The 15,924-nt window shown below is 37.4% G+C and overlaps 1 protein-coding gene across 3 annotated transcripts in view; it reads left to right on the top strand.

The window, feature by feature from the left end:
- WWP1 (WW domain containing E3 ubiquitin protein ligase 1) overlaps positions 1 to 15,924 on the top strand; it is a 128,751-nt gene that overhangs the window by 18,912 nt on the left and 93,915 nt on the right. For all 3 annotated transcript variants that reach the window (XM_069465491.1, XM_069465490.1, XM_069465489.1), the window contains exon 2: positions 12,252 to 12,347. The gene's annotated coding sequence lies outside the window, so the exon portion shown is untranslated. The remainder of the gene's footprint in view (positions 1 to 12,251; positions 12,348 to 15,924) is intronic.

Raw genomic sequence — 15,924 nt, 5'->3', positions numbered from 1 at the left:
GAATTACCTAGAACACCCAACATAGTCCCCAGGTGATACTAATTTGTAGCCAGGTTGGGGAAAACTGGTACTGGATTAGAAATATGTGTGCATAGTGAGCTTTGGGTAAAGAGCTTTTCTGCAGAATCGACTTTTTTCTAGCTGAATTTAAATGAATGGAGGTGATAGTGTGTGTGTGGTGGGGTATAAGTAATGCAGTTGAATAACCAGAACTAGTTGGATAGTAGTTGTGTTGTGCCTTTTTCTCTTCTGGAACCTGTGCTATAAATAACTCTAACAATGTCATTGCCTCTGAACATGAGCTATTAAAATGGGTTGGAAGAAAATTCATGTCTGTGGAGATTGGTGCTACTACTTAGCTGGGCCTAAGTTTCTCCTCTGTTTGCCTGACATCCCTTACCTTAACCACATCCCTGTTAAAACAGGGAATTTTGTCTGTTTTTATTGACCATTGTATTCCCAGTGCCTCAGAGAGTGCCTCTTAATGTCACTGAGGAAATTGGAGCCATTAGGTAAAACCTCCTTGATTTCCTTTCCAGACACTTTCAGAGACATCTGCACCCACTACCATCCTCTTCTCTCTCTCATAGAAAGAGCTGTTTCTCTCTATACCTGTGTTTAATCTCAGCCAATCCTGCCTTCTCAGAGATCTTGCATTAGTAATCACTGTCCTTTCTATGACATCAGCTTTTTCCTGCCTGTAAACATGTTGAGGCATCTTCAAAACAGTCTTCTAAATACATCCTTTTAAGTTTATATTTCTCTTTTCCTTTACAGTCAAAATATCTGAAAAGAGGTTACTGGCTGTTCATTGACCTCTTAAACCACAGGCTTCATGGTCCTTCTACTCCATTAACATTGCTCTTGCTAAGGGCCTAATAACTTCCATATTGTTTAGTAAACAATTTTCTCTTTTTACTGATCTTACTGGGGTTCTTGATGAGGTTGGCCACTATTTCCTCTTTCTTGAAATTCTCTCTTGAAATTTTCTTCTGGCTTTCCTAACCTCTTTCATAGTCCTTGTCTGCTGTTCAGCCCTTTGGTCTTGATGTTGTCTAAGTCCTGTCTGTCCTGCTAATTGTATGCAGTAGGCCTTTCCTGGGTGATTGCATGTGCAGTGGGTACCTGTCACAGCAAGGTTGGCTTTCAGTTAAGTCTTGAACTCTGCTTATGGGATGTTGTTAACACCTCTACCTGGAGCATATCTTTCTTTTCTGCGCTCTGTGTCAGTGAATCAGTAATTATTTATTGGGGGCCTTTCCCTAGCTAGGCTCTGGTCTGGGTTCTGAGAATAGAATGGTAAATAAGATAGAGTTCCTGTCCTCAAAGATCTTACGGTGGGGTTGGGATAAGAATGAGAAGACAAAATGTATGAACATAAATAATTACTAGGAAAGATAAAGAGAATTACTAGGAAAGATAAAATAAGGCAGGGTGGTAGAGTTGGAGGAGTGAGGGTCTTGCTTTGTGTACGTAGGCTGCTCAGAAATCTCTTCGGAAGAGATCATATTTCTGCTGAGCCCTAAGACTGAGAAGGCAGCCAAGGGCAGCCAAGATGGAGCAGTGAATGCAGAGGCCCCTCGGTGGCACATAGGGTAACTAAGTTGAGGAATGGCAGGAATGCCAGTGAGGGTGGAACACTACTCAACGGGAAAAAAGGGAAGGAGAGAAGCAAGAGCAGTGGGGGCAAAAGATCAATCACATAGGCTATGTACCAGTTTGGATTTATTGTAGTTAAAATGAGAGAACACTGGAGTGTGAAACAGTTACTGTGATGTGTCCTGTTTTGGAAAGATTACTCTGCTAGATTGAGGGTGCATATTGGGTGGGAGTGAAGAATGAATCGGGGAGACCATTTTAGCGAGCTGCACTTATGGTTTAGATGAGAAATTATGGGGCTTGCAGATGAGAGTTGTAGTGGTGGAGATGGTGAGGTGTTATTGGCCCAGCCAGAATGCTGGGAGTCCTCTTAAATGTTTCCCTTCTTTTGCCCCTGCATCTGATTTGTATACCAATTATTATAGATTCTGCTCCTTAATATCTCTGTTTCCTTCTCTATTCTCCTTAATCTCAAGCCATTTGCTGCCTACCCCACTTTCAGTTTACCCTCACAACACTGCCAGAGGAATTTTTCTAAAATGTAAATATGTTCCTTCCCTGCTGAACATTTGCTGGCTTTGCACGGCTTTCTTAGTACTCTTCATGGTGTAGCATCTTTTTGCCTTAATGGTTTCGTTTTTTACATTTCTTTCCCCATACCAGGAGTGGGGAACTTTTTCATGTTGAAAGGCCACATTAATATAGCTGTAATGAAATAAGGCTGCATTCAAGAAACTTCAATTAGATATACTTAAAAATGTAAATTATTTTGTAAAACTCTACTATATACTTAATAATTGCAAAAAATGAAAACTGTTTGTTAATTTTAAAGTTAACTAACCTTTTAATGACTTTGTTGTATCTGCTTTTTGTTGGAAAGCATTTGAATATTTGGTTGCAACATGGAGATCCACAGTTTTATTTGGTCCTCTAGATGGGTATCAGTCATTTGTGACCTTAAGGATGTCATGATCTGGGTTAGGTAGGAAAATGTAGATCCACAGCAATAAGTGGTTGAAAAGCAAGAAACCATTTTTGGGGGGCATATTGCCAAAGGCGTGGGTATTCTGCATTTTCCCGGACTTTAAAATGTCATCTACTGAGAGCTCAATCAATTCCATCTGTAGTTCTTTAGGCGCCTTGGTGATATCAACTAGGCAAGGCTGAAATGCTAATTTGAGTGTGATGTCATGATTCTCAAAGTCACTGAACCTTTCATTGTATTCTCCAATTAATATGTCTACAACAGCTGCATATTTTTCAAATGATTCACATGTATCATCCTGCTTATCAGTGACCTTTGCTAACTGAGGAAAAATGTTCATCTGAAATTTTCTTTTGAAGAAGTGTTTTGAGAAAAGATAGGTTTTTTTGAAATGCTTGGATATTTTACCACATATCATAGACTTAGCTTTACCTTGCAAAGAAATATTCAAGTCATTTTGATTTGACATGCTATCACACAGAAATGCTGCATGCCTATAGAAATCCTCTTTCAATAATTCACATTGCTGATTCTGTTCTTCATAAAATTTAACTGTTCTTGCAAAGATAAAATTTTGGATAATACCTGTTTGTCCCTGCAATAGCCAACACACTTTACAATGATAGGACAAATCCACACTGAATAGCTCATTATTCAACTTTTGCATGTTATTAAACAGAGGATGCTATGTTGCATTTGCATGAATATGGTTAACCATACTTACAACGTGTTGCAAAGTGTCACATAAAATTGTAGCTTTAGTTCGGAGATTTTGCTGATGCAAGATACAATGAAAAGAAATGAGAGCATCTGGATCTGTTAATACTTTTTATTTTTTTTAATCTGTGCAATAAACCCTTCATGTTTTCCTGTCATGGAAGGTGTACTAGCTGTACATACACTCACTAAATTTACCAAATTCAGTCCCACTTCACGACATTTATCTTGAAAGTTGTTGAAGATATTTATTCTCTGTGTTCTGTTCTCAAGAGTGCCCAAAGCGAGTAACTCTTTGAAGCAAAGAAAATCTTCTGTTATGACCCGAATGAAGTATAAAACCTGCGTCAAGTCAGTAGTATCAGTTGATTAATCCAAAGTGATTTAATAATATATAATTTGCTTTTGAAGTACTGCATGAAGTTGTTCTGGTAAATTGAAGGCTGATTTATGCTGCCGATCAGTTATGGTTCTTCTTGAAAGAGGAAATTGTTTGTACTTTGAAACATTATCAGAGTCTAAGCATCCTACATCTTCGACAATGCATTCTTTCACAATTTCTGCATCGTTGAATGACTTCCCTTTTTTCCTGAGTATATAAGCTACTTTGTAAGTTGCTTCAGTGGTATTATTTCTAGGTCTTATTGCTGCTTGAAAGAATTGTTCTTGCTTTTGCTTTTCATCCTTTAATTTCTACAGTATAACCTTTTGCGCCTTTCTCTTTAAAATATTTGTCATCTTTATGAGTGTTAATGATGCTGATGAGCATTGAATTTATGTAATGTTGATATTGTGCAGGGAGTTAGCTACACTCCCAGCAAAAAAGTCAGGTCCCTTAGGCAGGGGTCATGACAAAAGATAAGGAAATAATAGAAAACAGAAAATAATAGAATATAGAAATAAAAGAATACACAGAGACAAAAGTACAGTTTTATAAAGAATGTACTTTATAGGTGGAGGCTCGGGAGACCCCACAGCATTCTCTTGAACTATGAGTCCAGGAGTAAAGTTCCACATCGGTATTTATAGGTACAGTGATCGGTTGCCAGGGGTAACAGATTTACATAATAACAGGTAGTTCATTTTAAGTTAAAAGTCTCCCAAAAGGTTTCTATAGATCCCTTAATTAATTCTATCTATGTGACCAAACAGTTACAAAATCTTTCTAGGACAAACCTCTAAGTTCTAAGATAAAGCTATCACTTCAGCGGAAGGGATAAGCAGAGATATAGTGGCTCCATATTTCTTTATCTAGTTATTGTGGATGGAGAAGGGTAGTCAGGAGTCAAGCAGCAACTGTCTCTTGGGCTAATTGTTTTTAGCCGTAGATGTCTGTCAGGTGGGCGCTCTTAGATCAGCTCTCATCCCGTTGCTCCATGCAAACCTGCTTTGTCATACAAAGCAGTCGAAAACCACAGGTTTGAGACTGAGGCATCACCTTGGAAAGCAGCCGCCACTGACCTTTGAGACCCCCTTCTGAGGTGAGGCAGCCTTTGATATGTGAACTAACACGTTCACATACTCCTTCAGCACAAAGCCCTGCAAAACTCCTGAGATCATTTCTGTCTCTAATATAGCAATAATAATCTATGGAGCAACAATACTGCAGTATCACAAAGCAAGCAAACCATCTTATCTTTAGCAGAAACAAGATAATACTGCAATTCCCAATCCTCATTTAAAAAATCTGTTTTCCTCCTTCAGCATTCTCTTGGTCTTCTTTGCATATGATGGGCTGTTAAGCAGACAGAATTAAAAAATACTGTTGAGCTGTGCAACTATTCACAAATTCCACTTCAAACAGAAACACAGTGCACCAGTGTCAAAAGCTGATAACAGACTGGTGTACTGGACCACCCCATAAACTCTGGCTAATCAGCCTTGTGTGGTAGTGGCACCAGTCAGGTGGGGGAAGTTAGGACTAAATCATGAGTATAGCAGCCGTCAATTTAGCCCTTATGGCTTACTAATGTTCTAATTGTGCTGGTCCATCTGGGAGGATTATTTTGTTGAAACTTATTCTTTGGCATTTTAAATATGTTCATTTTAAAAATAAAATAAAAGTATAAAAGATGAACAAAAATGTATTAATAAAAATAAAAGGATTTGTTCTGTAAAATTTGGATTCAGTCAAAAAGCCGTACTTAAGGACCTTCCCAGAAGGCCACATGTGGCCTTAAGGCTCAGGTTCCTCATCCCTGCCCCATACCCTTCCTTGGGCAGAACTACTTGTTTATTACCTGCTTATGTTAGTCATCTCACCAGTCTGAGCACAGATTGTCTTGAAAGCACTTCTTTCCCTTTGTATGTGCACCTCCTATGTGGGAGTCCTCCACCACTCATCTCAGCTGTTACCATCTCTCAGAAAAGGTGCTCCTCTTTGTTCTTCTGTGGTTACTCTGCATACCCCTCCCTGTTAGCTTAAAACAGTTACTTATCTGATTCTGTGATGAAATTGTAAACTCACTGAGGGAAAAGAGCATATTTTACATGATTTTTATATTCCTAGTGTTTAACACGTCACCTGAAAATGTGCCTGGTATATATATATGCTGAAAGACTTCATTCAGAAAAATTGTTAGAAGAAATGCCTAATATCTAGTTTGTTTACAGACCAGCTTTTTTTTTTTTGCCACATGATACATTGATTTTCTTACTGGAAAGATAAGAGGCTTAGGTCAGTATTTCTAAGAGCATGAAGGCCAAGTGAATGTTTATTGTGTGATGAACCATTGATGGTGCAGAGGGGCCCAGGAGAAAATGAGTATGAGGTGACCACTATTTGGCCATGGAAGGGGAGGGAAGATATTTCAGCAGAGTAAGGAGGGCAGCAACCAAATGGTAGAGGAGTGAGTAGGAGGTGAGAAAGAAGATTGAGTATTTTTTTAAGAAGTCTCTTGGTCAAAGATTTTTGTCTCTCTCACTCCCCCCCCCCCTCTCTCTTTTTCTTTTTTGGTTGCTTTTGTTTTTTTGTAATACATGAACCCCAAATCTGTTTGGAGACCAAAGAGGAGGTATGGATGAGGAAGGGAGAAAGGGAAGGGAGTATCCAAGGAGGTGACAGTTGTGTAGGTACACAGCTTCAGAAAGTAGGAGGGTATATTTTATTTTCAAATATTTAATATTAGGAAAGAATTGTGTGTAGTGTCTTTTTATAAAAATTTCCATCTGAAATTATTTAAAATAAAGTAAATAGGGTGAATGTCTCAAAAGGCCATAAGTGTTAAGTTTTAAAAAGGTAAGCCTTAGTATTCAGAAAAAGTAACTGAAAATCACATAAATATATAAATATAGCAGGACTGTGTATTTTTCTGTAAATGCTTTATTTAATTTTCATTGTTGAAAATTCTCATTTAATATTATTTAATATTGTTTTTCTCATGTTCTTAATTTAGTATTTATGTGGCATTTTATAATTCACAAAGTGCTTATATAATATTAATCTCACCTAGAAGGTGTCAAAAAACAGAATTACAACAAATTTAGTTATAGATCTAATTGGCTTTTATTAATGACTCATGAATGGAGCAGCCTCCATTCTATAACAGGACAAGAGATCCTGCTGGGCAGTGGCATGACAGTGGGTTTTGTAAGGTGGGGCACAAGGAAACAGAACAATAGAAAAAAATGGATTGGTTAGCGTCAGGTTACTTCAGGTTACTTTTTTAGTTAAAGCAGAGAGGACTTTATTATTATACTGACTCAGGTAGACTGGAGTCTCCTGTTTTCAAGGAACGCTAGTCTGTTTTGGGATCTGCTTCCTTAACGTTTCAATTTGATCATGTGGCATTTAGCTTGAGTTACTCCATTTTGGTTTGGGTCTGTTCTCTTGGTTCCTAGTGTAAGAGCTCAGTCCAAACCAATGGCCTCCCATAATTTTTGTTTAACAAGGCATCTGCTACTGAAAGAGGTTAAATTACTTGTCCAAGGTCTTTGTTGATTTTATTAAGCACTGATTTTTGTGCCAGGGAGCTTTTTAGTGCTTTGTCAATATTATTTCATTTAATTCTCTTAACCCTAAAAGGTAGTTACTGTTAGGTTATTAAATATGAAATATCTGATTTCGAACCAAATGTTTATTATATTTCATACAAGAAGCAGTACAATTAATCAATGTATGTGCCTAAGCTATCAACACAGTTTTGCCATCTTAATGGTAGCTTGCTTATGCTAGCAGCAGAGAAGCATGGAGAGCAAGTGGTGATGAAATCATGAAAGGCATTTTCCACAGCTTGTGGAGAATTGAATATTGTTCCTTGCAAGAAGTGGTCCAAAACCTGGAAGAAGAAGTGGTGGGCAGTTGGTGCAAGATCTGATGAATATGGTAGATGACAGAGTTTCCAAGTTCAGCTTCTGTGGTTTGAGCAGTACTGTTTTTTGTGACGTGGTCTTACAAGAGGTTTGGCCTGTCTGTATTGATCAATCTTGGCTGCTTAATTGCAAGCCTCCTCATTATTTCACCCAATTGGTTGTAGTAGATATCCGCTGTAATCAATTGACCAGGTTTCATGAAGCTGTAGAGGCTAATACCAGCGCTGGACCATCAAACAGACACCATTAACTTTTTTTGATGAATGTCTGGTTTTGGACTGTGCTTCAGGGCTTCATCTTTATCCAGCCATTGTGCCAAATTTTTGCAGTTGTCAAAAAGAATCCATTTTTCATCACACATAACAATACAGTGTAAAAACGTTTCACTTTTATGCCTTGACAGCAAAGAAGGGCAAGCTTTGAGATGATTTCTCTTGTGACACTGGTTTAGTTAATGTGGTACCCATCTATTCAGCTTCTTTACCTTGATGGTTTGTTTCAAATTGTCCAATATTGTTGGATAGTAATCTCAAACCTTGCTGCTAATTCATGCGTAGGGTGAGATGGATTTGTTTCTACTATAGCTTTCAGCTCGTCATTCTCCACCTTGGTTTCAGGTCACCCACATGGCTCATTTTCAAGATTAAAATCACCAGAATGGAACTTCCCAAACCATGAACGTACTGTGGGTTCATTAACTACATCTTTCCCAAATACTTTGTTGATATTTCGAGCTATCTGCGTTGCATTGGTTCCGTGAGGAAACTCATATTAAAAAAATAACATGAATTTTTGACTTATCTATGGTTTCATAAAAAGTGCTCTAAAAAAGTGTTTGAAAGATAATTACGGCCGGGCGCGGTGGCTCACGCCTGTAATCCTAGCACTCTGGGAGGCCGAGGCGGGTGGATCGCTCAAGGTCAGGAGTTCGAGACTAGCTTGAGCAAGAGCGAGACCCCGTCTCTACTAAAAAAAAAAAAATAGAAATTATCTGGCCAACTAAAATACATATAGAAAAAAAATTAGCCGGGCATGGTGGCGCATGCCTGTAGTCCCAGCTACTCGGGAGGCTGAGGCAGTAGGATTGCTTAAGCCCAGGAGTTTGAGGTTGCTGTGAGCTAGGCTGATGCCACGGCACTCACTCTAGCCAGGGCAACAAAGCGACACTCTGTCTCAAAAAAAAAAGAAAAAAAAAAGAAAGATAATTACAAGCCAAAATGTGCATTTGAAAGAATGAAGACGTACCTTCACAATAAAATAAAAAAAAAAACAAAAAACAAGAAGTGTCAAAGTGAAATGTCAGAGATACCAAACTAAGTACTTAAGAAAATCGGACATTTCATACTTAACCACCTAATAGTATCATTCCGATAGATGTAAAACCTGTGGTACTGTGAGGAAAAGGAGGTTACTAGAAGTCAAACATTGTCAGGTGGAGCCAGGTTTTGGATCCAGGGAGTTTGGCTGCAGGAGTTGCTGTTAACTACTGTTATGCTGTTCTTTAGTAAATGTGGGAATAGAAATTCAAATCCAAATTTAAACTAAACTCCAGTAAGTGACAGTTTTCTCTTTTCAATGGTTTGTTCTCTCTGCCCCCAAAGAGTTGGATCACTACCAGACTCTAAAAATCTGTAGGTGAGTTTAGTGTTGAAAGAATTTGACTGTGTTTCTTATAACATCCCTAGATGTTTAGGGCTTTACATTAAGTTTAGAGGAAATTTAATTTTTCAAGTTGCTAATCTCTGACTTGGAAAAGAGCAAAACCAACACTTCTGTCAGCTCAGAATAGAAAGATCTTTGATATTTGATCTTCTGGACTAGCCTGTACTTTGGTGTGTCATGGTTACTGCCAGTCTAGCCTCTATTCTTCTGTCCAATGTCTATTATTAATTATTTATTACTTTTTTGGGAAGGAATTTTCATCCTGCATAGACAAGAATACCCTGTACATTTTGCCAGCTTAAAATTTATATGAAACACATTTTGTCTGAAAGGATGAGTGGTTAGCTGGTCACCTTTCTGTTTACTGTTTCATTTTATAAATTCATTGAAGTGACCAACAATGGCTTTTTATAAATGATCTCTCTATATAGAAGTAGTATTCCTCCTATATTGTTTGTTTATTTATTTATTTATTTTTAGAGACAGAGTCTCTCTTTTCGCCCTGGCTGGAGTGCAGTGGCGTGGTCATAGCTCACTGTAGCCTCGAACTCATGGGCTCAAGTGATCCTCTCGCCTCAGCCCAAAATGCTGGGATTACAGGCGCCTGGCTGCCTATATTTTTTAAAATTAAATCCTCTATTTTGTAGTTTACATTTTCATGAAATACTTATTTTATGTGTTAGAGTTGCTGAATCTTACATATATTAGGAGGAGGGAGGCTTCTTGGTTCATCTCTTTTTACTTTTGTCACATTCATTGAGTTTTAAATTTTGTGTTTTGATGCAATAGCTTTGCCTAAATGCAGGCTTTTTAACCTTTTAGGTTCCACATTCATTGGACTAAACTACTCTGATATGCACCATCTTATCTTGTTACTGAATTGTTTCCTGTGTATTAATATTGTCTTCAAAACTGGACTTAGTATTGAAGCTGGAACTTTGTCTTCTACCATTTTTGTATCTTTGCCATACTCCCTTTACAGACTAGGCAGCCAATAAGTATGTTTATTAATTGATCCAGGCAGATACGTGACAGTATTTCTTTGGCTTTTCAAAGCCATGACACTTTGCAGAGCATGCAGAATGGATCATATCTATTCTAATTAGTTGTTTTCAAAAAAATTTTGCTTCTGGCCAGGTACAGTGGCTCACGCCTATAATCCTAGCATTTTGGGAACCAGGAGTTTGAGACCATCCTGAGCAACATGGTGAGACCCCATCTCTCCAAAAAATACAAAACTTAGCTGGGTGTGGTAGTAGTGTGTGCCCATAGGCCCAACTACTCAGAAGGCTGAGGCAGGAGAATCTCTTGAACCCCCAGGAGTGTGAGTTGCAGTGAGCTATGATGATGTCACTGCACGCTAGGCCCAGAAACAGAGCGAGACCCTGTCTTTTTGTTTCTGACTTAAGAATGACATTTTGAAGTAAGCAGGCAATGAAGATATACTTTTTAAATAAGGATTTGATAGCTCTATAACCTCAGTACTGGAAATGTAGTTTATTATCTACATTCAGGACTCTCTTCTGTTCTTTGCAATTGAATAATAATGAACCTTTATGCAATCCTGTGGCATTTTTAAAGGATTGAATTGAACATAATCAGCTTAGATATAATTGCCCAAATGAATTTAGGTCATGACCTAAATTTATTTGGATGAATGAATAATTTGTTTTAAAGTTTACTAAAACTCAGACTTTGCTTTTTTCTTTTGCTGTACCCACTTTCTAAATTCTTGAACCTGAATTGATCCTACGATTCTTCTCTGTTCTTATATCCTGGGACCAAGGAAAACTGGAAAAAGTCATACCATCGTGCAGATTGTTGTCCCTGTGGGTTTGGGATCAGCACAATATTAATACTGCCCAGCAGAAGTTGATCGGCACCCTCTGTCATTCCATTCAGCATTTATTCCAAAATATTTCCTTTGTGATTAAGCCTGTTGTCTTCTATGGATTTAATACCACCTGTATAAACTGTGACTCCAAAATATATCTTCTCCATAGACCTGTTTGCTGAACTGCATACTTTTCTAACTACCTGTTTATTACGCCTAGTTGTTAAAATCTTTCTTTTGAACAGCATGTCCAAAATGAAAGTTTTATTTCCAACCTCCTCCAACAATAAGAACAATAACTAGTCTTTACTAAATGATGACTTTGTGCCATATGCTCAAAGAGCTAAGCATTTTATGTGTATTATGCCAATTAATGCCCATTGTAACATGAGGTAGATGGCTTTGCTTTTCATGTTCTACTGATAGAGAAAATGAGCTGTGGAAAACTTAATGTTACACAGCTCTTAAGTGGCAGAATTAGAAATGAAATCCAAGTAGTCATAATCTTCTTTTCCCTATCCTGATTATGGTGCCCTCATCTACCCAGATGGTGAAGTGGGGAATTTTAGTTGTTCAGATTCTTTTTTCTTATAACCCACAACTGTCCTATAATCATCTGGTCAAAGATCTTATATGTATCCTGAGATTTTTTTTCCTTCATACTACCAATGCTTCAATTCAGATAAGTTCACTGTCTTAAGTCAGACCCCCACGGCTGCCAAAGTTATTTTTCCAAAATGCAATTTTCATTATTGAAACCCTTTAGTATCCATCAGTTCTCTTCAGGATAAACTTTAAAGTACTATGTGTGGTATATTTAGAATACTGTATAAACTATTCCATCGGATCCTATACAATTTAAGCCTCTGTTTGCCTGCTAGCCTTATCACCTCACGCTGTCTCTATGTTCCGTTGTCCAGCCATGGCAACAATTCTCTGTAAGTGCTGTATTTTCTCTCTGTAAGTCTTTCTTGAAGAGTTAGACTTCAAGATGCATTTCACTCAAAGGTTATCTTCACTGTGAACCTTTTCCTGATCTCTGTAGGTTGGATTATCTACTTTTCTTATATGCTCCAGATGTACTGCTTTACATTTTGTGTATTTTAGTGATTATCACACTGAAAGCTATTAATCTGTTTACAGGGTTGTCTCCTCACCAGACTATGAGCTCCTTGAAAGAGGGAATCGTGTCTTACTCATCTTTGTATCCCCAGTGTCTAGCACAGTTCCTGACACATTGTAAGTAATTAACAATATTTTTAAACTAAAACTACACTTAATAGTCAAATGTACATGTTGATAGTTAATTATATCTATATAGACCAAGTAATATGTCATAAAAATAAGACTGTAGACTTCTAACACTTCCGAGGCTCAATAAATGTCCTTATCTCTAAGATGAATAGAGTATCTCCCTACTTACAGTGTTATTGTGATGCTCAGATTAAAGAATAGATATGTAGCAGTACATTGTATTTTAAGTGCCACACAGCTTTATGTTATTAAATGAAGTGTGGGGACTAACTGTATGTTGAAATTGGTATTTTATTTGCTGTGTATCTTCCCTTTTAAGGCAAGATGGTATCATTTTTGAACCATCTCTATCATGTTTTGCAGTTTAAATTTGCAGTTACTAGTTACCAGAACATGTGTTCTTGAGTCTGAGGATTGGTTGATGTAGAAGGGTTTACACAGAACAAACAGGGAAATAGATTAGGGGTGGGAATCAGGGTACAGAGAGAGTTTCATGTAGCAGACTGAATAGTCTTTTAACTGGTTGACAGCATTTCCTAGTCTTCATAGTGTTTTAAACTAAAGATTCTTCTCAAAAAACTAATTTTATGCCTGTTGCCTTTATTCTCAGAAATTGTCTTTCTGTTTAATTCACTAATTAAGTGCCTTGATTTTCTTTTTTTTTTTTTAATCTACCTCCAAGTGAATCGATAGCTTCACCCACCTATCCTTAGGTCCCTCATTTACTGCCCAGAGGGAGAAGTGTCTTTTTCTTGGAAGACTAAATGCCATCTGTGTGAAAGCTATGCCTTTGCCTTCTTTTCCATCACAGGCCTCAGAAGTCATACTTGGTGAATTAGTGACTTACACTTTCCCATGTTTACTTCCGTGCCTTCTATGCATTCTTTTTGTGTTGTAAAATTGAGAATTGCTGCTTGAAGGGCCTGCAAATGTTTAGCTTTGCATGATAATGCCAACTTGTTTTCCAGCAGGATTTTACCATCTTAAACACCTACCAGCAGTGTATAAGAGCCACCACTGTTGCTTGTTTTTTGCCATTACCTGCTATAAACATTTTTAGTTTTTACCATTCTAATGAGTTTTAAAATAATATCTCACATGGTTTGAAGTTGTATTTTTCTGGTGAACAGTGAGTTTCTGCATCTTTTCTTATATTTGTTGGCTTTAAGAGTTTCTTGTCTATAAAATTCCAATTAAGGTTTTTGTCCATTTGCCTACTGTTGTCTTTTTCTTATTATTTATAGACGTTCTTATATAGTAGTTGAAATACTAACCTTTAATTAATTTTTTATTTTCAAATATATCCCAGTTTGTGGCTGGCTTCTCTTAGTTTTTTTTTATGATGTCTTATGATACATAGAAGTTTTGAGTTTCTCTGTAGTCAAACTATTTGCTGATCTTTCTTATTTGGGTAATATGCTTTGTCTCTTGTTTAAGAAATCCTTCCATCCTGGGAGAACACAAAACAATAGTTTTCTGCTATAATTTCTTTGAAAAGTTTTAATATTTCCCTTTCGTATTGACACCGTTAGTCCTCTTATATTAGTTTTATATATGATGTGAGGTAGAGGTCCAGTTTCATTTTTTTTCCATGTAGATAATTCCAGAACCAGTTAATTGTCCCTCCTTTCTCATGTATCTGCATTGCTACATCTGTTACATGCGCAGTTCCTTGCATTTACTGGTCTATTTTATGGCTTGCTGTTTTGTTTCATTTTTTTCCTTTCATTAGTCTTGCCAGGCATTTATTTTAGTGTTTTCTAAGAACTACCTTCTGACTTTGTTGGTCCTTTCTGTTATCTTTTTTCTACTTCATTAGATTCTGCTCTTTATTACCTTCTTTCCTTTTCTTTGTTTGGGTTTATTTTATTATTCTCTTTCTAACTTAATAGATTAGCCTATTAACTCATCAATTTTCCACACTTCTTTTCCCTATAAGGCTATAGATTTGCCTCTAAGTGTAAATTTTTCTGTATCCCACAAATTTTTACATGTGGTATCTTATCATTTAGTTTTTAGTATTTTTAAAAAAATTCCAATGTAGTTTCTTCTAACCCATAAAATATTTAGAAGTGTTTTTTTTTTAATTCTATTGGCATTTTTAAAATTTATCTTTTGTTATTGATTTTTAACTTAATTCTATTATGGGCTGAGACTCAGAATATTACTTGAAATTCTATGGGATTTTCATCATCTCTCAGTGTGTATATTGTTTTTTTGTATGTCCCTTAAGTGCTTGAGAAAAACGTTTATGTTCTAATAGTGGAGTATGAGGTTCAGAATATGTTATTCAGTCATGCTTATTCATTATTATTTTTTTTTGTCCACTTGACTTTTCATTAATTGGGATGTGTTGAAATTGCCCACACAGTGGTCAATTTGTCAATTTCCTCCTATAGTCTTACAATCTTTTTAAGCTCTCCACCCCAAGTAACTGGTGAGTTGTATTTGACTTGTCTGGATAGAGATTTGATTACTCTGAATGTTCCAGGGTAGAGACAACCTAGAAGAAACCACAGGATGTAAACGTCTATTTGGTGTCTTCTTCTCCCTCACCATCAACTGACAGAGCAGCATATTTACAGTACTGAACTGGAAGGCTGGATTTTCTTCAGGTTTCTTTAGCTCAGGTGCAAATCTGAAGTCTTGATCCTTTTTGCTATCTTTCCTTTCAGCCTCCTTATATTGGCTTGTTCTCTCCACCTCCTAGACCATACTGAAGTTTCTGTTTTCCCTTTTTGGGACCCTCACCCGTTTATTTTCATCTTTACTTGCTGATTCTTCCTGAGATGGTTGAGCTGGAGCTACTTTCATCCCATCACTTGTAGGAGATTGCTACTCTATGTCTGAGCTCTGAGATCAAGCAGGATTAACATTTTGCTTCACCCAGCCATTTTCTTTTGTGGAGAGGCCAGCATTACCTTTAGCAGCTGATCAGTTTGGGAGGCTTATATGTTAGTGACAGTCTTCTATCTTACTGAGTGTTTCGTTTTCCAGAGACTTCTTTTTCTCCTTCATGCATCCTAGTCTAACTCTGACAGGAGCGGCTGATGTCCATGTCTGAGGTGTCTTACTTCCTGTCCTTGATCATTTTTGTTACTGAGTGTCTTCACTTTGCCAGTTTAGGTGTCTTCCTGAGGCCATTGTTCTAGTTTTGGTTCCTCTAGCTGACATTGCAATTCCTCTTGTTCCTTCTGTAGCTCTGTTTTACTGTTTGTTCTCTTGTAGCTGGGTCAACAGACTCTGTGCTTCCAAAGATAGAAGCTGCTCAACTAGACTGGGAGGGGCCAGCAGAAGAGTCATCTTTCTTAAGAGTACTCTGAGGCTTTAGATTCAATTTGCATCTTTGGGTGGGGGGGATGTCTATCATCACACCTATAATCATTCCAACAATAATCTTTGGAGCTCCACAACCCTAATGTCCCACCATAGTGGTCTGCACATCTTCTGTAGTCATTATTCTTGTAGTACCCACTACCAAATGCTTTTCTTGGGGTCATAGTCTCTATCATAGTCTCTGCTGCCTCAGTCATTTTAGCAGTCCTGGTCTCCATAATGATCA

This window comes from Eulemur rufifrons, chromosome 3, assembly GCF_041146395.1.
Source record: "Eulemur rufifrons isolate Redbay chromosome 3, OSU_ERuf_1, whole genome shotgun sequence".
Lineage (NCBI taxonomy): Eukaryota > Metazoa > Chordata > Mammalia > Primates > Lemuridae > Eulemur > Eulemur rufifrons.
Note: the sequence above shows the minus strand (reverse complement) of the source record. Positions and strands in the feature narration are given on the sequence as shown.